General features: G+C 49.1%; 1 protein-coding gene across 1 annotated transcript in view; it reads left to right on the forward strand.

Moving 5' to 3' along the window:
- The first annotated feature begins 357 nt into the window (after positions 1-357).
- Positions 358-23,047, forward strand: part of ZHX2 (zinc fingers and homeoboxes 2) — a 64,733-nt gene continuing 42,043 nt past the window's right edge. The window contains exons 1-2 of the mRNA XM_023530987.1: positions 358-541; positions 698-767. The gene's annotated coding sequence lies outside the window, so the exon portion shown is untranslated. The remainder of the gene's footprint in view (positions 542-697; positions 768-23,047) is intronic.

A 23,047-nucleotide genomic window follows, 5' to 3' on the forward strand; every position in this document is an offset into this window, starting at 1 on the left:
GTGGGGAGCGAGGACGGGGCTCCCGCAGCGCATCAGCGTGCTGCTCGGTGCACAGGGCGCTGCAGGTGCGCCCCTGCCCTGCAGAATCCTCTAGAGCTCAGGCCTCGACTTGCCACGCTGGGAACGCATCTCCGCGCCGGGCACACGCCCGTCCCTCCGGCTACAGCGCTCCTGGGGAATTTTCAAAGCACCCAGGGTTCGCTTGGCAAGAGTCTCCCAGGATATAAATACGCATTTGGGGCTTTTGTGTCAAGGCCTGCAGTACTTTTTTTTTTTTTTTTTTTTGACTCGAGGCCTGCGCACAGGGCTCTCCCCCGCATCCTCATCAAAATGGAACCACAGAGGGCCCGCCACTGCTAGGAAGAGACACCAAAGACTGGGGGAGACCCCAAGTGAGGTTCAGGAGAGAACCCCCCACCACCAAACCCCGTCAGACCTTGCTGGCAGTCTTGCAGTTCTCAACGAGCTGCTGACTCACCCAAGGCGAGGGTCTTTTTTTTCTTTTTCTCTCAGAATCACCACAAAGCCCAGAGATTTTGAGGTTGGTTTAATGAGCAGCTCAGTCCTTACCATTTCTTTTCTCTGTCTTCTCCCCATCTCCACCCCGGGCCCCCCGGGCCTCAGTCCTGCCAGAACACAGACTTGGACGCCCAGGTGCTCTGCTCTGCTTTTAATATCGAGTTTCTCTTCCTCGTAGGTCTCGAAGCACTGACTGCTCTCGGAGTGACTGTGTAAAGAATTCCCAGGATGTGAGCCGTACGGGACTGGTGAGTGACCACGTGATCGGAGGCGATGGATGTCGGGGCCTGGGGTGGATGGCTCAGAGGGAGAGTGGGTGGATGGGAGGAGCAGGGCAGCCCTGAAACCGGTTCCCTCCAGGCGCCTGGAAATGGCACAGTGCAGAGAATCCAAGCGTGAGTCCCTTGGAATTACTGGGTCCCTGCCAGTCGCTCACCAGAGGCCAGCCGAGTCTGCAGGTGGCAGGGCTGTCTCCCCTGTTCTGTCCAGGGGGCCTGTGCTTGGAATTACTCCCAGGGAACCGCCTCACCAGGGTTAGGGAGACATTCTTAGGACAGAGAGGGAACTACCTGGCTCACAGCAGTGTGTAAACTCCAGCCCTGAGGAGACAGGACAGAGAGGTGAGAAAGGCACCTTGGCACGTGTAAAGGGCTGTCGCTGACGGGAGGAAGGTGGACGGCTGTTGACTTAGATTCCTAACGAAAGAGGTGTGCACAGGTGAAACGGGCGTCCAGGTGGAGCAGTGGGTTAGCCGTCACTCGCGGAATTCTGGCGCAGGATGCAGAAGCGTCGATGGGAGATGCAGAAGGCGACAGCAGCTTTGAGTGGGGCCGTGTTTTCACAGACGCTGTTCCATGATGACCAGAACACCCTGAGGGGCGGTAGGGTGAGGGAGAGGGTTTAGGGAGAGTGAACGAGGGAAGCTTCTGAGCCACACGCACCCTCTCCCGGCTGCTAGAAAACCGTTTGGAAGCTGCTAGATGAGGTGACGCTCAGGTGTCTCCTAAGACGTGCTGTGCATTGGCCAGCTGTCCCTAAGCTAATGCCAGACAGTTGCACATACCACAAGTGTGACCCCAAACACCTGAGGTATGTGATGGGGTGGGCAACTCTCCAGGCATGATGAGGGTTTAGATCACAGGCTCTAGGTAGTAGCTCTCTCGTACCAAGACCCCCAAAAGATTTACCAGCTTGTCACGCCATTGAGAGATTTGTCCCAGGATCCAGACCACACAGACCAGCAAAAAGGCTTTGGGGACCGCCGTGGCGGGGCTCCCCAGGCTGTGGGAGAACAGTGAGCGTGGCCACCCCAAGGGACTTGGGGCTCTTTGGCAGGGCCAGTGCCACGAATTCAGGTCGCCAAGATCCTGGCCACTCAGTGTGAGGAGAATTGCACCACAGACCCAGCTAGGGAAATTGCACAGGAGGGACACCCATTGCAAATGGGGGAGGGGGAATGATGAGCCCCCAGGCTTCCTTCGTGCTTTGTAATCAGGTCTTCCTCCTCTGAGCCCGGGGTCAGCGACAACGGTAAATATTTCCCGAGGGCTCCTGAGGGTGGGGGCTCTGTGGGAGGCCAGAGATGGTGTTTTTCTGTGAGAAACTGACAGCCTGGATGAGAATCGAGTTTGACAGTCGTGGTGCATAGGCTGTACGAGTGCTGGGGCGAGGGCGTGGGGGAGGGCTGAACCGGGCTGAACCGGGCCGAACCGGGCCTTGAGCCGCGACTGGGCGCTTCCTTGGCAAGTCTTCAGGCAGGAGTTGGGCTTTCAAGATGGGCTGTGTCCTTGATTCACAGGACCTGGCACATAGTAGGTGCTCGGTAAGTGGCTGTCAGATGGCCGAAAGGGAAAGCGAGTAGGAGGCAGCTCAGGGAGGCCACGTCTGTGTTAAGGGCAGGGCCCTGGAGTCGGTTCAAATCCTGCCTCTTCCACTAGCTGCGAGGCCAGTGCCGGCCTCTCTGTGCTTTCGTATCCTCTCTGTAAAATGGGGATGATGATAATACCTACCGCATTGGTTGACTGTGAAGATTTGGAGAATTAATTCATGTCAAGCCACTTGGCCCTATGCCGGTTCGTGGGACGTGCTCAATAAATATTGGCCCTTATTCTTGTTCTAGATGTGGGATGTGGCCGCAGGCTAAGGTTCATGGTGGGACAGGACACAGCAGCATGGGTCAGGGCACAGAGCACTGGACTGGGAGTCAGAAGCCCTGCCTTAGCTGCCGGGCGAGGCGGAGGGATGGGGGTAGAAAGGGGATCCAGTCGTAACCCACTCTCCAAAACAGAAATTTGTGAGAAGGAGGTCGAAGGCAGCTCCATTTTCCTGCTCCCCCTCTGCCAGTCCATCGTGGTCCTGGCCCTGGGCAGAAGGCGAGGGCAGCTCAGCCCTTCATGACGAGCTGAGGGACCCCACGGAGAGCGGTCTGACTTCTCAGGACCTCCGTTTCTCCCAGCGCTAGCCTCTTTCCCTTGCAGAAATGGTCTTGAAAACGTGAAAAGCACTAGTACAAAATAAAGGTTCCACTGATACAGATGGAAGATCGTTTAAGACTCAAGCTTGGGTCGTGTGGCCTCACGGTCAATGTCAGGCCTCCCTCCTTCCCCAGCGAGATCTGGCCGTCTCCTCAGCTGCAAGACAGATTCTCAGAACCATGCTTCACTGTCCAATGCACCACCTAGCACACTAGGACTTGTAGCATACTTCAAATTAAAATTGCATTTGCCTGAAACATTTATCAAGGTCACATCTCTTACATTAGTGGACCTGGGACTAGAGAATGAGCTCGTGCAGGGTCCTGCCTTCTCTTCCTCTGCCCATCACGCCGTGATTCTAGCTGGATGGCAGGATCGCACAGTAAGCCAAAATCACTGATGGCACAAGCACAGCCCCTGGGCCTATGGGGCCTTAAAAAATACCACTCACGCCAGTTTCCTTTTCCCCGTGTACCCCCTAACATTTGCCAAGTGACCCCAACTTTACATCTGCCTTTAATGGGAAAGGGACAAGGATGAGGGGCTATTCCCTGGGGCAGCTTCAAAGGCAAAGCATTCAGAGGAAAGGGGTCCCAATTCCTGACTCTCTCAATCATTTAGCTCATTCCACCTCTATTCAGAGGGGGTGACTGGTCTAGGTCAGGGGTGGCAAAGAGATTTCATCTTCTGTCAACTCTGATCCATTGGTCATGGCTGCCAGGGGCATTGTGTCAAGAAGGATTCTGAGGAATAGCCAAGAAATCATGTGCTGTGATGGATTAGTGATGTCTGTTGAGGGGGCCGGAAGGAGGACTGTGGCACATATGCCACTCTGGGCATTCTGAGACAAAGCGATTTCTACGACTCTTCTTGCCCTCGCCCTTGGTGGTTTTACATCGGCAGCTTTGTTTACATCTTAGAGGCCAAGCGCTGCTACACCGCATTAATCTGGACCATTTTAGGACCCATCGAGTGAGTGAGAAGTCTTACTCTGAGGGTGCCTGTGGCATGCTGGCCAGCTTTATTACCTTCAGTGTGCAGAGCCGGCTCAGCCCAACCATCTAGCTGGTGCCAGTGCAGGAACCACGGCGATCTGAGCCCAGTAGGTCCAACCATATGACTGGGCACTCCTGACCTGTCCTCGGACACGTAACTCTGTGTGCTTAGCATGGATACCGCTGAAACTCCGACAAAAGCGGGATGTTTTTGAAGTAGAAAATCATTCAATAGGCAGTTTTGCTTCTACTATTGCAAATTGCCAGAGAATTGAATTAGACTTGGCTGCACTCGCTGGGAATAAGCCGTTTTTCTAGAACGACATGCAGAAGATAAGACAAAATGGTCCAGAACTAGGTTCCCCTGGGTTTCCAGATCTGCAAAATGGGGAAATAGTGTACCCCACAGGGCTAGTTGGGGGAGTACTTGAGGCAAAACGTGGAAGAGACTTAGCAGGTGACGTTGCTCACAAACGATGGTCAAAAATGCTGTTTCGTCTGCCCACGTATCACTCCCCGTCTGCACTCACCCTGACGGCAGGGCTTGCTTCTAGCAGTATGTTCGCAAAAATGATGTTACACATAGATTTTTAAAATAGTGTCATTCTTTTCAGATGACTCCTTTAGTTTTTCAGAGTCTCTTCCTTTTTATTCCCGATGATTCTTCATTGGGAAAGGTTCCCTGAAGGCTTCGACGTGGTTCTCCTCTCTTCCCGGTGTTCTGGGTGGGGTCGCCGATGCTCCGGGGGTCCTGACCTGCATGCGAACAAATGCTTGGCTTGCCAGGTTCTCTAGAGGGGACTGGACCACATGGTGACGAGACCACGTCCACATCTTCCCTTCGACTCAGCAAGTGTCAACACCCGAATTGCACTCCTGCTGGAGGGACAGTCAGGACAGCAAAGGTGGTCGAATGGCAAATTGATACCAAGTGAATTTATGTGTGAGCGTGCCCCAAGGATGGGCTTTACTTGTTAAAAATGGATAAGAAGTTTGAAGAAAGGCCTCTTTCAGCCCTAGTCTCTGAGAATCTTTAAAAGAAAGATTAAGTTACCATTTAAAGAATATCAGGACCAATTACATCTCTGGGAAGAGGGGAGAGGTACCCACCCAACTGGAAGAAGGACAGCCCTGGTCACAGAGACCAAGGGCAGGGGAGTGGGCCTGGGGAGCCCAGGGGAGCTCCTCAGGAGTCCTGGGTTGGCTGAGAGTTGGGGTTCGAAGGGAGGCAACAGATAGTGCATGCCCTTTATTCTGTCCACCTGGAGCAGCAGTCCCCAACCTTTGTGGCACCAGGGACCGATGGTCCTATGAGAATCTGATGCCTGATGATCTGAGGTGGAGCTGAGGAGGTGATGCTGGTGCTGGGGAGCGGCTGCAAATACAGATGGAGCTTCGCTCACTAGCCCGCCCCTCACCTTCTGCTGTGCATCTCAGTTCCCAACAGGCCACAGACCAGCGGTTGAGGACCCCTGCTCTAGAGCACCAATTCAGAGAAAGCATTGACTAGACTTGAACATGTAAAGTGAGGAAGGAGGGGTCAGGAGTGAACTCCAGGCTCCTGGCTTGGGAATCTGAGGGAGTGGTCCTTTGACCGTGGCCGTGAACAGAGAGAAAGCACACAATGGATGGCGGTGAAGGCGCTGGACATGTAGCATCTAGCACACCTGCGGGACACCCAGGGCCTGGCATGCAGTGTGGAGCCCAGGTTAAGCAGCTGGTTTCAGGAGTCCACATGGCTTGAATTCAAATCCTGCTTCGGCCACTTGCTAGCTGTGTGACCTTGGAGGTCATTTTACTTTCCTGAGCTCGGTTTCTTCATCTGTTTAATGGAGGTTATGCAGTTACTAGCCTTTAAGAGGGCCGTGCGGATCAGTACATAAAAAGTATTAAGAGCCATGACTGACTTGGAGTCTTCGATAAGTGTGAACTTGCATTACATTAGTATTAGTACTGATATTAATTTGAGGATTAGCATCCGTATCCAACATGGGCCTGGAACACAGAAGCAAGCCCAGGATGGGATGGATCAATTCAGGAGTCATCTGTATACAGGTCCATGGCTGTCAGTCTGTGGGCGTCTTCCTGAGGGAGAAGAGATGAGCATCGCCTGGGTTCCTTCCAAATTGTGTCATCCCCACCCCAACCCTGGTAGTAGCCCCACCCACCCTCGCTGTCCTATGAAAAATCCATGTGAGCAGGCATCACCTCCTAAGGGGCATGTGTCACCTCCCTCAGGCCTATTGAGAAAAAATGAAGATGGACAGACAGCTGATGGAGGAGAAAGGCAAGGCCTTGGGGTGAGAGCGTTCTCAGGAACAGCTCAGAGCCAGAGGACAGAACCCTGGGGAACCGTCCACATTTAAGAGGCAGGACCGGAAGGAACAGCTCAATCAGGAAACCAAGGTACAGCCATCCCAGGGGCCACTGGTGTGACATTCACTCAGTCCCGATGCACTGGACATGAAGACCGCGCCCGCCGTAAGCATTTGGTTCCTCTACACATCCAGATGGGAGTGCAAACCACACTCAGTTCGGTGGCATCTGAGGGGTCCTTTGCTCCTTCCTCCAGAAGCAGGAGTAACAACGTATCTGAGCTAAACAGGAGAAATGAAGAGAGAAGTGAGGATGTCACCGCGCCCTTCCCCTGCTGTCACTCCGAAACTTTGCCCTAAGTGCCCTGTCCTAACCCCTTCCACGTCGTCTCAGAGCCCACAGTGTATTGGCCAAGGAAAACATAGCTCCTGAAACTAGTAGGTAACAATACTTGAGTGTGTCTTTGATTATTTTTGTCAGACTTCTTGTTATAAGATAGAGATCTAACTCAAACGAATGTAAGTGCAAAACAGAAAAGCGGTTTGTGTTAACTGAAGAGTCTGAGCTCGCCTGGCTTTGAGCCCGGCCGGATCCAACAGTGTCGGCAGCCATCGTTTCTCTCCAGCTCTCCACTCGGCTTTCTGGGCTCCACTCAGGCACGTCCCCCTGCCACCCCCGCCCCCCGCCGACCCAGCACGTTCTCTCATCAGCCCCCACCGAAAGCGGGCTTTGCTTCATAGTCATCCTAGCAAATGCCCTGGAATCGAGAGGTTCAGATCCCATGTCCCTCCCTAAGGCAAGGGCTGTCGTTTCACAGCATCAGCGAATGCAGAGAAGGACCCTTCATCCTCCAGGCTGTGCAGGATGCTGTCTTTGCCTCAGGTGTCACTCCTACCCCTGATGAGGCCGCTCCTGTCGCAAACAGTATACAGTTGACCCTTATAGAACAAAGGGGCTAGGGGTGCCAGCCCTCAGCACAAACATCTACGTATAACTTTTGACTCCCCAAAAACTTAACTCATAATAGCCTACTGTTGACCAGAAGACTTACTGATAACAGTCGGTTAACACATATTTTGTATGTTATATGTATTGTATACTGTATTCTTACAAGAAAATAAGCTAGAGTAAAGAAGTGTTATTAAGAAAATTATAAGGAAAAGAAAATGCAGTATTTATTGAAAAAGATTCACTTATAAGTAGACCCATACGGTTCAAGTATACTGAGTCAAGTATCCAAGAGTCAAGTATACTGAGTTTCCTATTTATTTCCCGTGGCTGCTGTAACAAATTCTTTAGTGGCTTAAACCACACAAATGTATTATCTGATGGTTCTAGCAGTCAGAAGTCTGAGATGGGTCTCATTGAGCTAAAATCAAGATGCTTTTCTTTCTGGAGACTCTAAGGGAAATATTTCCTTGAATTTCCAGCTTCTAGAGGCCTCCTGAATTCCTTAGCTCACAGCCCCTTCCTTCTTCAAAGCCAGCAAAGGCCAGTTAAGCTTTTTCCAGGCTTAGTCAGTGACTTCTGCCTCTCTCTTCCATCTTTAATGGGCTCATGATTATACTGCGCCCACCCAGATAATCCAGGATAACTTCTTTATTTTAAGACCAGCTGATTAGCAGCTCTTCTTCCATCTGCGGCCGTAATTCCTCTTTATCGTTCAAAGTCACATGTTCATAGGTTCTGGAAATTAAGGCATGGGCATCTTTGGGAGCTATTATTCTGCCTGTCACAGTGATTGTTACAATATCATCAGTTCGGACATTTATCCAGCACTTACCGTGTCCAAGGCCATTTGCTGAGTCCTTTACATGCCTCTAACTCACTTCATCCTCCTATCCACCCGGAGACGAGTACAGCAGATAGCCCTATTTTACCATTGAGGAAATTGAAGCACAGATAAATTGACCATTTCCAAGGTCACAGGCGAGGTAACAGTAGAGTTGGGGCTGGACTGTGATCTGCCAGACCCCCAAAGCCTGACTCAGCCGGGAGGTCAGCAGATGGAACATGTCAGGAGTCTCAGAATAGTAGAAAACAGGGATTCTTCTCAACAGTCGTGGAGGTGGATGAGCGGCGGTGAAGTTCTCAGGTGCCAGACCACCGGGTTTATGTCCTTACTCTGCCCCTTCCTAGAGGTATGACCTGGGCCAGGTCACCCCACTTCACTGTGCCTCCCTACCTTGACAATAAAATGAGCTTTACGAGTCTACAGTGAATCACCAGAGCTGGTTTTATTTTGATTTTCTTTATTGAAGTAATAGTGGTTAATAACATACAAGTTTCAGGTGTACATTATAATTTGATATCTGTATACACTATAGCGTGCTCACTACCAAAAGTCTAGTTTCCATCTGTCACCATATATTTGACCCCCTTTACCCCTGTGACTTTGTTTTCGTTTTGTTTATTTATGTTCCACATACGAGTGAAATCACTGAGTTTTTGTTCTTTGCCAGCTAAGTTATTTCTCTTGGCATAATACCCTCAAGATCCATCCATTGTTGCAAATGGCTGTGTATATACATATGTCACATCTTCCTCATGCGTCCATCAGTGGACACTTAGGTTGTTTCCATTACTTGGCTCTTTTAAATAATGCTGTGATGAACATAGGGGTGCATATATCTTTTTGAATTAGTATTTTCATTTTCTTTGTATAAATGCTCAGAAGAGGAATTGCTGGATCGTATGGTAGTTCTATTCTTAATTTCTCGAGTAAGCTTTATACTGTTTTCCACAGTGGCTGTACCAATTTACACATTCCCACTACCAGTGTTCAAGGGTTCTCTTTTCTCCACATCCTCTCCAACGCTTGTTATTTCTTGTCTTTTTGATAATAGCCATTCTAACAGGTACAAGGTGACATCTCATTGTGGTTTTGATTAATGACGTTGGACATCTTTTCATGTGCCTGTTGGCCATCTGTATATCTTCCTTGGAAAATTGGCTATTCAGATCCTCTGCCCATGTTTTAATTAGGTTGTTTTATTTGTTGTTGAGTTGTATGAGTTCTTTACATATTTTGGATATTAGCCCCTTATCAGAAATATCATTTGCAAATATCTTCTCATTCGGTTAGTTGCCTTTTTGTTTCGTCGATGGTTTCATTTGCTGTGCAGAAGATTTTTAGTTTGATATAGTTCCATTTGTTTATTTTTGCTTTTGTCTCCCTTGCCTTTGGAGTCAAATTCATAAAATACAACACTGAGATATTGATCCAGAAGCTTAGCGACTATGTCTTCATCTACGTATTTTATTGTTCCAGGTCTTACATTCAAGCCTTTACTCCATTTTGAGTTAATTTTTGTGTATGGTGTAAGATAATGGTCCAATTTCATTCTTTTGAAATGGTCCAATTTTCATTCTTGGCTTCTTTGTCATAAATTAGTTGTCTATATATGTGTGGGTTTATTTCTGGGCTCTCAATTCTGTTCCATTGGTCTGTGAGGCTGTTTTTCTCCAGTGCCATACTGTTTTGATTATGGTAGCATTGTAGTGTAGCTTGAAATTAGGGCTTGTGATCCTGCTGCTTTGTTCTTTTCTCTCAGGATTGCTTTAAAACAAATTCCTGAACCCAAGGTTTTCTCTTTTTTATATGTAGCTTCAACCCATTCTTAGTGAAACATATATGCATCTATTACATTGCTGTCCTTTTTCACTCACAAGGCGGATAGCAGGGACCAGCCACCTAAGCCTGTCTCTGAGCAGCCTGTGAGCTAAGAATGGTTTTAAAGGGCTGTTTACTTAAAAAAAGAGAAGAACGAAGAACAATATGCAACAGAGACTGCACGTGACCCATCATGCCTAAAATTTTTACTACCTGGCCCTTTACAGAAAAATTTTGCCATCCTCAGAAAGAGAACCTAGGTCTGGAAATAGAATCTCCAGACCTGGGTTTGGATCCTGCACTGGCTGCTCAGGGCCGCGTTGGACCTTTAGACCACGTGAAATCCCCGTGGGCCTCCTTGCGGTGGTGGCTTTCATAGCAGCTGCGGCAGCGGCCGTGCTGGTAGCAGGAGTAGCAGCGCCGGAAGTAGCAGAGGTGCTGGGCAGAATTCATTGAGCATCTACTCTGGGCAGCTCTGTGGTAGCAGCTTCATCTCCTTCATCCCTCGACAGCCCTCTGATGGATGCACAGTGATCAGCCCTTTGACGTGGAGGGAAGCAGAAGCTGCTGGGGGAGCTCCGTGATTACACGGTGAGAGGAGATGGAGCTGGAATTTGAACCCAGGCGGTCTGGCTCTAGCCTTCTACTTTGCTTCCCTATCGTGGCATTTACTTCTCCTTTCAGGCAAAGAAATCTTTGGCCATACCTTCCCTCACTTACTTTCCTAACCTCTTTTCCCCAATTCTCTGGCAAAATTTCTTCCACCGTAGAAGGGAATATGAAAAATGGAAGAGCTGTCAGAAACAGCGCTGGTATGAACATCTAGAATTTTGGTTCCAGCATCCATCCATCCATCCATCCATCCATCCATCCATCCATCCATCATCTATCACAACACCAGAAACTCATAAGAGCCCACATCCTTGAAAGTGACAAATGAGACAAATCCCAAGCCCCTGGGTCCTCCAAATCCATTGCTATAGGGAAGCACATGGGGAAGCTTATTAAATAGCACCAAGCTCTTGATTAATATGCTTCAATTTGGGCAGCACCAAACTATTTCAGCATCCCTCCCCCCACCTAGTTACCATGACGATGTTGCTTTAACAAACAGCTCCTTAATATTTAATGAAAATTATGCTCCTGATGGGCGAGCAGAAGAGCAGCCACACTGCAGAGGGCTTGGAGAGGTCTGCGAGGACATTTTTGCACGAAGCCATCAGTCCCCCTGATCCTCGGGTGCCACCATGGCCAGGAAATGCAAGTGTTCCAGGGGCTGGGAGCCGACCTGATGCTAGGCCTCTGTTATGCGCAGCAATTGAGGGTTGTCACTTCTCTAATGCAGAATGTCACAACGGCTCCATGAAGACGGGGTAGTGTGATAGCATTATTAAACGCTCCTTTGTACACGGATCTACTAATTTCCCCGCTGCTCGCCTGAGGCTGCCGAAAGCCTTGTTTTGAATCAAGCTTCCTGTGCTTTGAATCAAGCCGGATCGTGAGACGGCATGTAGAGAGCCCAGAGCACGTGTGCACCAGTGTGAGAAGGAGCTCGGTGCCTCTTCTGCACGCCATCTGGTCCCATCCAGTTGAATCAGTAACAAGCAGGTGCAGGGAGCCGGGGACCCAGTCCTCTATCCTCAGGGGAGTCAGTGTCAAGAGAGAAAGACCAGAGGGACACAGAACACTTTGTGGCAGCCTCTGCCACTCCGATCGTCTGACTGTGTGCTAAGCACTGGGAAGGCACAAATTAATTACACATTCCAGAGTCCCCGGTGGGAAAGGTGGGCGGTAACTCGGGTAAAGTGCCGAGAGTGCCGTCGTGGCGATCTATTAGCTGTGTGCCCCCGGGTCGGTCACCTCACCTCCCTGTGCCCTCAGTCCTCTCATCCGTAAACTGGAGACGAGAACACTACCTACGTGACCACCTAACTGTTGTCATGAGGTTTAAAAAATGACATAAACATATAAAAAGCACTAAAGTTATTAAAATACTCAAAAGAGTCGACACATGGTAAGTGTTAAATAACCGCTCGCTGAGATTCCAGGTTCCCATGGTACCGTGCATACACTTAGAATAACAGCTGACATCTATCGAGGGCTTACTATGGCAAGTGTTGGAGTTATACTAGTTCATTTCATTTTCACAAGGCAACCTTGTAATACGCTCGTTATTGTTATCCTCACCTCACAGATGAGGAGACCGTGGCTCAGAGGGTTTGGGGAACTTGCCCAAAGTCATCGGGCTGGTAAGGGGATTTGAGTCTAGTCGCCCTGCACTTGGCACCTAATAAACACAAAGTGCAGGGACACGCTAATGGTGCTGTGGGAACACAGGCGCCCCGCGGGCGGGCTCCGGGCAGGGCCGTTAGGGGAAGTGGCCGTAGGTACAGTGAAGGCTCGTGGGTCTTCTGGGATAGAGGACAGGGTTCGAAGGTGGAGGAGCAGTTCTAAGGAGGACTCTGAGGAGCCTGCAGAAGCTCCACTTGGAGGAGAACCACAATCCGGTTGACTATTGAAAAGGCAGGTTCTTGACATTGAACAGGGGGACTTAGCTTAATTAAATATGACCTGCTTATTTAAAATAGACCTTGGATTTTTATTTAAGATATACGGATTGGAAGAGGAAAAGTGAGGCATAATGGGTAGAGCAAAGCTTTTAGAGTTTTCCAATTGTTCCTTTTAGGGTTTATTTGGAATAACATGAGGATATCTCTGTCGTGTATGTATGTGCATGGAAAATGAAAACATTTTGTGCCAGTACCTACAAAAGCAAAGAAAGAGACAGAGAAAGGTTTAGATTATGTAGCATATTGTATTATAAACAAAGCCATAGCATAGCACATTTCTTATTAGCTATTTTTATTGTGTTTATTAGCTATTTTTTGCCACAGTAGTACTTTGTAACAAACCACGACCAACCTCTCTGGTGAATGACAAAAAGCATTTATTTAGCTCACAACCTATAGAGTTCAGCCTGTTCGGGTCGGGTTCGCTCATGAACCTGAGGTCTGCCAAGGGTCAGTTAAGTGGCTCTGTGATCTTGGCTGGGCTCACCCATGTCTTTCTGGTTGGCTGGATGCTGTCTGACTTAAGATGACCTCGGCTGGGATGGCAGGGTGCGTTGACAGCTCCACACATCATTCAGCCTCCAGCACACCTGCCCAGGCACGTCTTCACGATGGCAGAGGAGTGACGGGGCAAGCCAGTGCTTTTCCAAGCCTTGGTTTGCGTCCCCTCTGCTAACAAATATCCAGCCGGCCAAGGCAAGTCACGTGGCCAGAGTCACAGTGGGAGGGCTCTACAAGGTCACATGTCAAAGAGCATGGATACAAGAAGGGGTACAGAATCGGGACTGTTACTGCAATCAGTAACAGTATCCACCAGATGAAAACATCCAGCCATCTGAGAGAAGTCTTCAAAGACAAACTCGGAATAGTCACATAATTTCCTATGGTCCATAGAGCTATGAGGTGGACTTGACCTCAAAGTGAGTCCTCAACATATGGCATGTAAGTCAGCCTCTGGGTCAGCATCACACCTGATCCCTGACCCAAGGTGTCTGCAGTGACAAGTAGAATCCATCGCTAGAGGAATGGGGACCTGGCGTCTGCCGATAACGCCAGGTTTGGATGCATTGTGTGTCCTAAGCTGCTTCCCCACAAAGCAGGGCCAGCACAAGGTTAGCCGCCTGCCTTCTGCAGACCTTGGTACTCAAAGTTTGCCCCGAAGGCAGTCTGCCTGGAAATGTAGGCCAAATAAGAGAAAGGCCTGTCTAAGGATTTTTTTAAATTCCACATCATTTTTTTCATAGTAGCCCAATACCTTGAATTTATTTTGAACTTGATATTTCCCATAACATATCATTATTCCCATTTCATAGATGAGGAAACTGAGGCCCAGAGAGCTTAAGTGACTTTCTCAAAGCCAAGTATGCCTCTTGCAGACACGTAGTCTTGAACATGTCACTTAACCTCTCCCAGCCTCTGGAAAGAATCTTATCTCCTTGATAGGGGTATTATGAGAAAAAAATGAGTTTAAAATGAACGTCTAAGATTCCCTAGTGCTACCCTACAGTTGAGAATGTTCCTAGGACTCTCGTTTCATCCTCAAAAACCACCCTGGGAGAAGTACTGTTATTGTCCCATTTTTATGGAGAGGAGCTGAGGCCCAGTGACACTGAGTGACCTGCCAGGGTTCCACTGTGGCGGAGCTGGGACTTGGATGCAGGCCATCTGCCTCCAGAGCCTTCGCACTTCTGCTTCCCATGTAAAACTTCAGCAAGGATGCCACGCATACTAGCTGTCATTGTCCCTTTGGAACCATGAGGTTGAGAAGATAAATGCCACAATAGAAGCAAAAGTAAAACCCTGCCCCCATCCTAAACAGCATCCTAAACAGATGCCGTCCAAGCTCCTGGTCCCTTCAGACAATAGGAGTAACACCTTAGAGAAACCCCGAGTTCATGCCCCAAGAAACAACAGGAAAAAAACCCTACTCCATCCAAAGCTCGAATTCACTGACCCGATGACTCAGAAGGCAGCGGCATCATCACTCTAACACTTAACATCGAATGACCTATGTGACCAAATTCCTCTGAATCTGATGAGATATTGCTGCTGGTTCATTTGCTGGGCACACGAGCGTTTCTAAGAGAATCCAGGCTTGAGCACTCAGGTCTCTCCAACCTCATCCTCACACAGCATCGTGTATATGTAAAGTTTTCTAAGCACCTCAAAGTCAGAGTCTTTTAACTCTTAGGGGGCGGTTAGAGAGGGATGAATGTTCATGTTTTACAGATAAGAAAATTAAGGCCACAGTAGCTAAATTTTGGCTGCCAGCCCCCAGCAAAAGAGGTCAAGTCTTGACACTAGCTAAAACTCTGTTTCTTTGCATTCAATCTTGGGTCTAGATTTCTGTTCATCATTTACTCTCTGTGTGACGTCGGCAAAGTGACTTCACTTCTCTGGGCCTCTGTTTTCTCTCCTATAAAATGAGGATAATGTTTACCTTTTAGAACTATGATATTTAAATAGTTAATCCATGTCATGTGTTCTGACCAGGATAGCAGTTCCTTGAATAATGTCATGTGGTTCAACACTGTCTCAAAACATTGATGAGATGCTGTATGTCAGTTAGCCTACGGTGAGAATGGTTTTGTTATACTTCATTTTGCTTAAAGTCACAGAACCTATGGATGAAGGTAAGCAAGGACTTACTATACATAGAACAAACACAGGAAGCTCGTGATAAGTAGTACCTCTTGCCATTACTTTGTGCATTTTGATGAATCTTAAGTGGAAATGATGTAGAGTTTGAGAAATGTAGTTTGTGGACAAAATTGTCATCAGGGCATGGGATGGAATCACAAAAGGAGTCTCATGTGATGAAGACATTTAGGGCAAGGTGACTTGCCCAAGGTCACTCTGTGGTGAGAGGCCCATGGAGACTAGAAGCCAGCCACCTGACCCCAAGATCTCAACCCTTTCTGCTTTTCCAGGCTGCCTGACTCTCCTGAGAAGGTTCTGTCCCATCCCTAAGTCCTCCATTGTCCCGCTCCATGATTCTCACAAGGAGAAAAGTGCCCACATTTGTATATCTAATGGAACCCTCACCCATCTCCCCAAAACTTCCAGCCAGCAAATTTGATGGAGCCCTGACTGCAGGTTGCATTAGCTATGCAAAAAAGATATAATGTGTATCTGAGAACACTTAATTAAGCACTAGGTTTAATTAACTTAAATCAGTCTCCCTCCCTGCTCCCATGCCCCCCTCAAAAAAGAGGGCTGTTAAAGCGTAGTCCCTAACTGGAAATTCTGATTTTAGCAGTTTCTAATCAGACTCAAAATTGCTAGCTTGTTGTCTCAATCTGCCCCTGAGATAGCAGCCTTCCCCGGGCGATTAATCTTTGCTTCCTTTGGCCACGTTTCAGACATAGGCGAGCATCACTGTGCAGTTTATCATGTTGTGGTTATTGTTCCCTGAAAGGAATAAATGGAAACAATAGCCTTTCCTTGCATAATTCTCACACACACATTCTCACACACACTCACACTCACACACACACATTCACACGCACATTCATACACACTCACACACACATTCACACACACTTACACACATTCACACACACTCACACTCACACTCACATTCACACACTCACGCTCGCCTCTTTTTAATTCCAAAGCCAGCAGATGAGCTTTGCACTTTCACAACCACTGTGATTATGGTCCTTTCCCTCCACCCTCAAGAATCTTCATTAATTTCTTCAACATTCTTCTGTCCTCCTTTCTCTAAAGAATAATAGCTCACCCCAAACTGCAAAATAATGAAATCCACAAAACTGGACCTGGGGTCCCCTAGAATTTCTCCCTTTCCGAATCCCAGGTCCGCAGGGACAACCGTGACGTCCCGCCATTTCCCGAGGCCAGCGTCTGCCGCCCTGCTCCAGACCTGGGCACCTGCGCCTCGGCGGTCTCTCCACCCGTAGTCTCGCGGGATGTGATCCATCCTTCACATCTCAGCCAGTGAAAATGCACATCGAGTCACGTCTCTCCCAGGGATTGCAACCATCTCCTCGCTTCTCGCTGCACTTGAGCTGATGTCCGAGCTCCTTTCCCCGGCTGACCAAGCCCTGAAAGACCTCTTCCTTCCCTGCACCTCCAGCCGCGTTTCCTGCGTGCTCCCTCTCCCCGTCTCTGCTCCGGCCACGCTGGCTCTCTTTATCACCCTCAGATACAAACACTGCTGTATAAATACGATTTTGCATTTGCCGTTCCCTCCGTGTTCAGTGTTCTATCTTAGCCTGGGTTCCCTGGAAAACAGAGGCTGAGGCAAAGATCCTAAAGCTTTATGAGGGGACAGGGTGAGGACAGAGGCAGATGTGTCATCCCCGGCAGCAGCAAAAATGAGGGGCAAGGGAGTGAGGAAGAGACAGCAATGCTACGAATGCATCGTTCCACTGACCGCTCACTCCACGAGAAACTGTAGCCAGTTGCTCTGAATTATGGGATATCTTCAGAAAGACAACATGGAGTATAGTCAGCTACACTGTAATGCAATATGTGTTCCCCAAATCCACCGTACTCTGCAGAATTGCACGATAAAAATCACAAGGCTTATGAGGAAAATGAGGTTAGGGACACAACACTTAAAAACTTTGTCGTGTCACGTTAAAAAAAAAAAGGAAAAGATAACCTAATAAAAGTGGTAGCACAGTTTTACACACAGTTTAGAAATACACCGATGCTACAATGAATGTGGTACTTTTCCTCGCAGAAAGAGCTGTCTGCTTGAGGCACTGATTGTTACGGGGTTACGGTTGGTGGGTTATTTTAAAGTGGTAGAAGGAGGATAAAATTGGACATAAGGTATGGCTCATAACACACAAGGTAAACTGAGGTCACTGGCCCACGTTTGAGGTGGGACCCTGTTTGCATTTGGGGTATTTCCGTGTGGCTCGGGTCAGCTAGATAAAGTTTTCTTGTGTTCACCTACTGTTTCTCACTGATGCAATCTGGCAAATGCAAAATTTATGGCGTCTTCAACTTGTTCTCTATCTATTGTGTTGGAACAAACCTGCGTTTTCAAAACAAGCATCGTAGCAGAAATGATAGGACTGTGTCTCAGAAGGACCTGGCAGGGGTGAAAAGAGTCAGCTCCTTCTCCCTCCTGTCTCTCGCGGTCCGACTCCCCACTGTCACTAACTCCCCTCTGTGTTCAGGGTGCTGACCTAGCCCCTCTGGGCCACTGGAGAAGCCAGGGCCCTTGGGGACGGGTCAGGTGGGACCTGAGGGCAGAAGCTGGCAGCAGCTCCCGTATCGAGGGCGTAATGTGGGCCATGCTGACACCTGGCCCTCACGGGAGGGGAAGGGGAACTGAGAAAACTGGCGGAGTCCAGAGCAGGTGGCAGAAACCAGGGTGCAGGTGGGCTCAGCAAATCCAGACGATCTAGGGCATACCCAGATCGTCCCTACCCTTCCATGTCCCCGACCCTCACATGTCCAGCCTCCAGTTCTTCACATTTCCACTTAAAGACACCTCTTCTGGGTGGAGGCGAGGACCACTGACCCAGCAGTAACAACACTGCAAAACTCAAACAGAAATGGAAGCCCCTGGAGCTGGGAGCGACGTGATCGGATTCAGGTTCTTGAAACAGCGTCCTGTAGCAGTGTGGAGACCAGGTCATTGAGGAACAATGCCAGAGCGGGAGAGAAAGCAGGCAAGAGGTGATGGTGGCCTGGACCCAGGTGTAGACGAACGGTGGGAAGTGGTCAGATTCGGGGTGTACTTTGAAGGAGATAAAATGGGGTGAGTAGAAGAGCGGATCGTTGCCTGTCATGACTCCCCTGGCGAGACCTTCCTGGCCTGTGGAGAAGTCATGGGATTGCAGTCAGGGACAGGCCTGCCCGCCTCAGCCATATGCTGTTCAGCAAGTCACTGCAAGCCTCCAATCGCCGAGATGTTGAATTTGCCGTCTTCAGAGGAGCCACCCAGAGGCTGCTCTGTATGGTAGCAGCATTCGGCTATAATTAACGCAAAGGCACCCCATGAGAATGAAAGGCAGGAAGACATGGGGAGACTGGGCCGCCTCCTTGCTTTTCAGGAGAGAAAGGCCCCTCCTAGGGGTTGGGGCTTTGTGTTGGAGGTTTGGGGTGGCATTGAAAGTTCTCATCGTAACAGCACTGACGACAACAAAATATTTAAACCAGTGGTTCTCAGCAACGGGAGGGGCGAGGGGACAGTTTCGCCCCCCAGGGAACATTTTTGCTTATCGCAGTTTGAGGAAGTGGGTGAGGGATTTTAGCATGCTGGTAAACATTCTACCAGCACACGACAGCCACCCTCCACAGAGTTAGCTGGCCCAAAATGTCAATTGTATCGAGGTTGAGAAACCCTGATGTAAAATGTCATAAACGTCCAGCGCCGGGGGAAATAGTTGACCGTTTTCAGGCCATGCGCAGAATGGTCTGGAGCATCGGCCGCGTGGCCTGGCGGGCTCCGCTGCGGTCCGCACCTGCTGCAGGCGTCTGCTGCTCTATGATGTGGTGCGGAGGCATTGACGAAGAGTTGAGTACAAATATATTTAAATCAGCTTCTGAAAGGCTGCCAAATCAGGGGGAAATTTTTTAATTAAAATGCAGAAAAAAATGCCATTGAAAGTTAAGCAACATGTGCTGAAATTGGAAGCAACCGAGACGCCCTTCGGTAGGTGAATGAACAAACAAGTCGGGGTCCATCCACGCCGTGGAGCGCTACTTAGCTGTAAAAGACATGAACTGTCGAGCCAAAAAAAAGACTTGGTAATGCTTATGGGTAAGAGAAGGAAGCCAATCTCAAACAGTTACATACTGTATGATTCCAACGCTGTCACGTTCTGCCAAAGGCAAACTACAGAGACAGTTAAAAGATCAGCGTTTGCCAGGGGTTGGGGGGGTGACAGACGGAGATGAATAGCTGGATCACAGCGGAGCTTTACAGCAAGCAGTGAAACTATTCTGTGTTATACTGTGATGGTGAGGACATGTCATTCTACATTTGTCCAGACCCATTCGATGTACAATGCAAAGAGTGAACCCTAATGTAAACTGTGGACCTTGGTTAACGATCAAATGGTCAGCTTGGTTGTATTGGTATCGGTCCGTCGGTTGTAACGAATGGACCACACCAGTGCAAGATGTGAGTAACAGGATACTGGGAGCAGGGGAGAGGAATGCATGCGAACTCCACCTTCTGCCAGTTTTTTTCTATAAATCTAAACGTGCTCTAAAAATTAATCTATTAATTGTATTAAAAGTTAGGCAAAATGATGTAACAGAATTACCAAAATTATTTTAATTATCGTAATAGCTACACTTAGTGCTTCCAAAGAGGCGAGCACATAATAAAAAGTCGTCGCTGTCATCATTGTTGGCGAGGATATGACAGAACTAGGAAGAAAGAACAGCTCTCATTCAGAGAGCGTTTACTCGGCTCTAAGCAGATAAAATGTTGAGCCGTATATATTTAGATGCCACCGGCGCCCTAGGAAGAAAGTTCTAATTATCATCTTCATTTCATAAGACAAGGAAATGGAGACTCAGAAAAGTTAAGCCACGTGCCCGGGGTCACAGAGCCTCGGGGCTGGGCTTTGAACCAGATCTAGGTGATTGCTGGACTCCCGTGCCTGACTCTGTGCTCTGCCGTCACGTGTGTGGGAGTAAATGTGGGTGACACGGAAGAGGGGGATGCGGGTGATCGCTGAGTGTGAGTGGATGGAAAGAAAGAAAAGAAAAGCGTCAGAAAATGAAAATACACAAACACGCAAATGAAGGGGAAAGAGAGAAGGAAGGAAATAGGGAGGGAAAGTGGCAGAGGAGATGGAGGAAGAGGGTGAGGGGCCGTGTCCCCCGGAGCTGCCTGGCGCTGGCGGCCTGGGCCAAGGAAGGTTGTCCCAGCGTCCCCTACGCGTTCCCCCCCACCCTGCGTCTGGGTCTCCTCCTCTGGGAGTTGCCGCCCTGCTCCCGCTGGCCCAGCAGGGCTCGTCACGGAGCAGTGTTTCCCTGGGCCCTGGCCAGCCTGCGAGCGGCGTGTGAAGCCGGCCTCCTGCCCTGGGTGGTCCTGGATGGCTCCTCCTGCCCAAGGTTGCTCAGAAGGCTCCAAGCCTGCAGCAGAGGCCAGTGCCCCCTTCTCCAGGGGTGTTCTCTTTTCAGAAGAGACTATGAGGACCAGGCAGCAGCCGTCCACCCCACCTTAGATGTGGGTGAGTAACCTATAATCTCCAAATGCTGCGTCCAGGGTCCGAAACAGCCACTTGTCTCCTTCGGTAAGTGCTAGAATCAATTGTCCTGTACCACCCAGTTTCCTGAGGGGGTCCGATCAGGTCACTCTGGATCACACCATGAAGCCAAGGTCCAGCTGCCCCACCTGGCATTTTCACATCCTTTATAAAGTGATGTTATACGGGAAGGGAAGGTGGTATATTCCTCTCTGTCCAGCTGCATTCCCGATTCTGCACTGTCACCTTTTTATTCATCCTGGTATCTTGACCCTTATCTTTAACTCACAGAGAAACCCATGTGAGGATCTGGGACTGGCTTCAGAGCCAGACAGGTGGCTCTGTAACCTTGGCCAAGTGGCTCCATGTCTCTGAGCTTTGACATCTTGGTCTATAAAATGGGAAAACAGTAGCTGATGGAAGTTCCTTTGTCAGCAGTGCACTGGCCCGTTCATGGCTGGACCCCGGCATGTTGCGTAATAATTGACATATAGTAGGTGCTCAATAAATGAGGGTTTGTTTTTTTTTTAGAACGAATAAATAAATGAACAAAAAGATCACTTCATACTATTTCTGCAGGGATCAAATGAGATACTGTGTGCATAGTGCATAAAACATAGAACTTGTCCTCAAAAAATGCCAGTGACACGTATCATTGTGTCACAGGCATTCATGGTCATTATCTTGTTATATTCTCCCAAGAATCCCATGAAATAGGTCTGTTTATGCCCATTTTATGTAAGAGGAAACCAGAGAAGAGAGGAGATAAAAGAATTTTCAGAGAACTCATCCCTTTAAAAAAAAAAAACTGTACCTTTAAAAAAATAGCCACAGGGAAGCATTTTTCTCAGTCTGTTAAGATCTTGCTTCCAGGCATAGCTTCTTTGGATATGGACCAATAGGCGTTTCTGCCTCACCCCGGAGTCCTCTGCCTCCGTGGCGCACCCCAGGACGGGGCAGGAAGGACCCCCTCCACGCCCCGGACCCCTGCACTTGCCATCAGCCCCTCCTGTCAGCAGAGAGCTCTGGCCGAGACACTGAGTGCCCAGCTGTGCTCTTACCGACAATAATAGTGATCCTAATGAATTGCGGGCTGATGAATCCCTGATTGCAGGAGAGAAAAAAATTAAGAATGAGCTGATTGAAAGTCTTAATAAAGCTTATTCTTTGGGAAGAGTCTGGCTTGGCAGGCGAGAGGGCTGGGGATCCAACGGGAGATTTTAAAAGATGGTTCTAATGGTCAGACTGCAGAATACTTTTCTTCTCTATGCGTCTCTTGGCCAGAGCATTCGCCACTCAATATCAAAATCGCCTGCTTCCTAGCCTGTGGGTGCCTGAAGTGCAGGCACAGCACCCACCTCGATCCCCTGGTAGCACCAACATAGCATCCCCAACATAGCAGGTGCGACAGTATCTGGTCCACACCCGTGACGTAAGGACTCTTGTTGCTAGTGAGGACAACAGCGGAACAAGAAAGAGCAGGAAAAAGGCTGCAGAACGAAAGCACGCAGACCTGTTTATGAAGCCCGACTGCAAAGGGCTTATAGACCGTGCGAACCTCGAGCCCTGCAAAGCCAGTGCTGCTGGACCGGTCCCAGCGGCCACACCCTCTCCTTGGGCTGCGCAGCAGCATCTCCCGGGGCGCCTCTGAAGAGGAGCCAGCTCCCCCCTCGGTGTCCCTTTCCTCAGAAAGCTCATTTCTCCACCTAATTTAATTGCAAATGCCTTCGCCTGTGATGTGATGACTGTTGGCTCTTCAATTCGCCACCACCTGTGTGCCCCCTTTAAAGAAAGGGACAGCGCAAGAGGGACACATGTCAACATTAATTGCAACTTAATGCAGTTCCTCAGCCATGACCCTAGGGAGAGGGATAAGGGAAATCAATTCTGGTGATTGAAAAACAATAGAGAATTAAGAGGCCGAACTGAGATCATCTGGAGCAGACAGAAAAAAGGGCCTCTCTGAATTTTCTGTTTGTTGCTCAGTCGAGACTGTTACTCATTCAGCGCAGCGCCATTCACACATTTCTCGAGGACGTGTTCTTTGTGAGGCACCGTACCAGACACCCTTTTATAGACCAGGACACCAAGGCTCAGAGACATGAAGCCGCTTGGCCAAGGTCACATAGCCACCCGTCTGGCTCTGAAGCCAGTCCCTGCCGTGCCGCCGCCGTCACCTCCTTGGGTGTGAGCACGCTGCCAGTAAGGAGAGGCTGTCAGTGTCCGAAGCTTCCCTCACCTGCTTTAGACCCGATTACGCGTCGCCAAGGAGAGAAGGACGCCTGGGAATTAGGAGATGATGAATGTGATGTGACCTCAGAGCCTGTTCCCACGGCTGTGACATGGAGGTAAATATAATACCTAAGGGTTAGAT

The sequence above is a fragment of the Pteropus vampyrus genome, unplaced genomic scaffold, assembly GCF_000151845.1.
Source record: "Pteropus vampyrus isolate Shadow unplaced genomic scaffold, Pvam_2.0 Scaffold59, whole genome shotgun sequence".
Taxonomy (NCBI): Eukaryota; Metazoa; Chordata; class Mammalia; order Chiroptera; family Pteropodidae; genus Pteropus; species Pteropus vampyrus.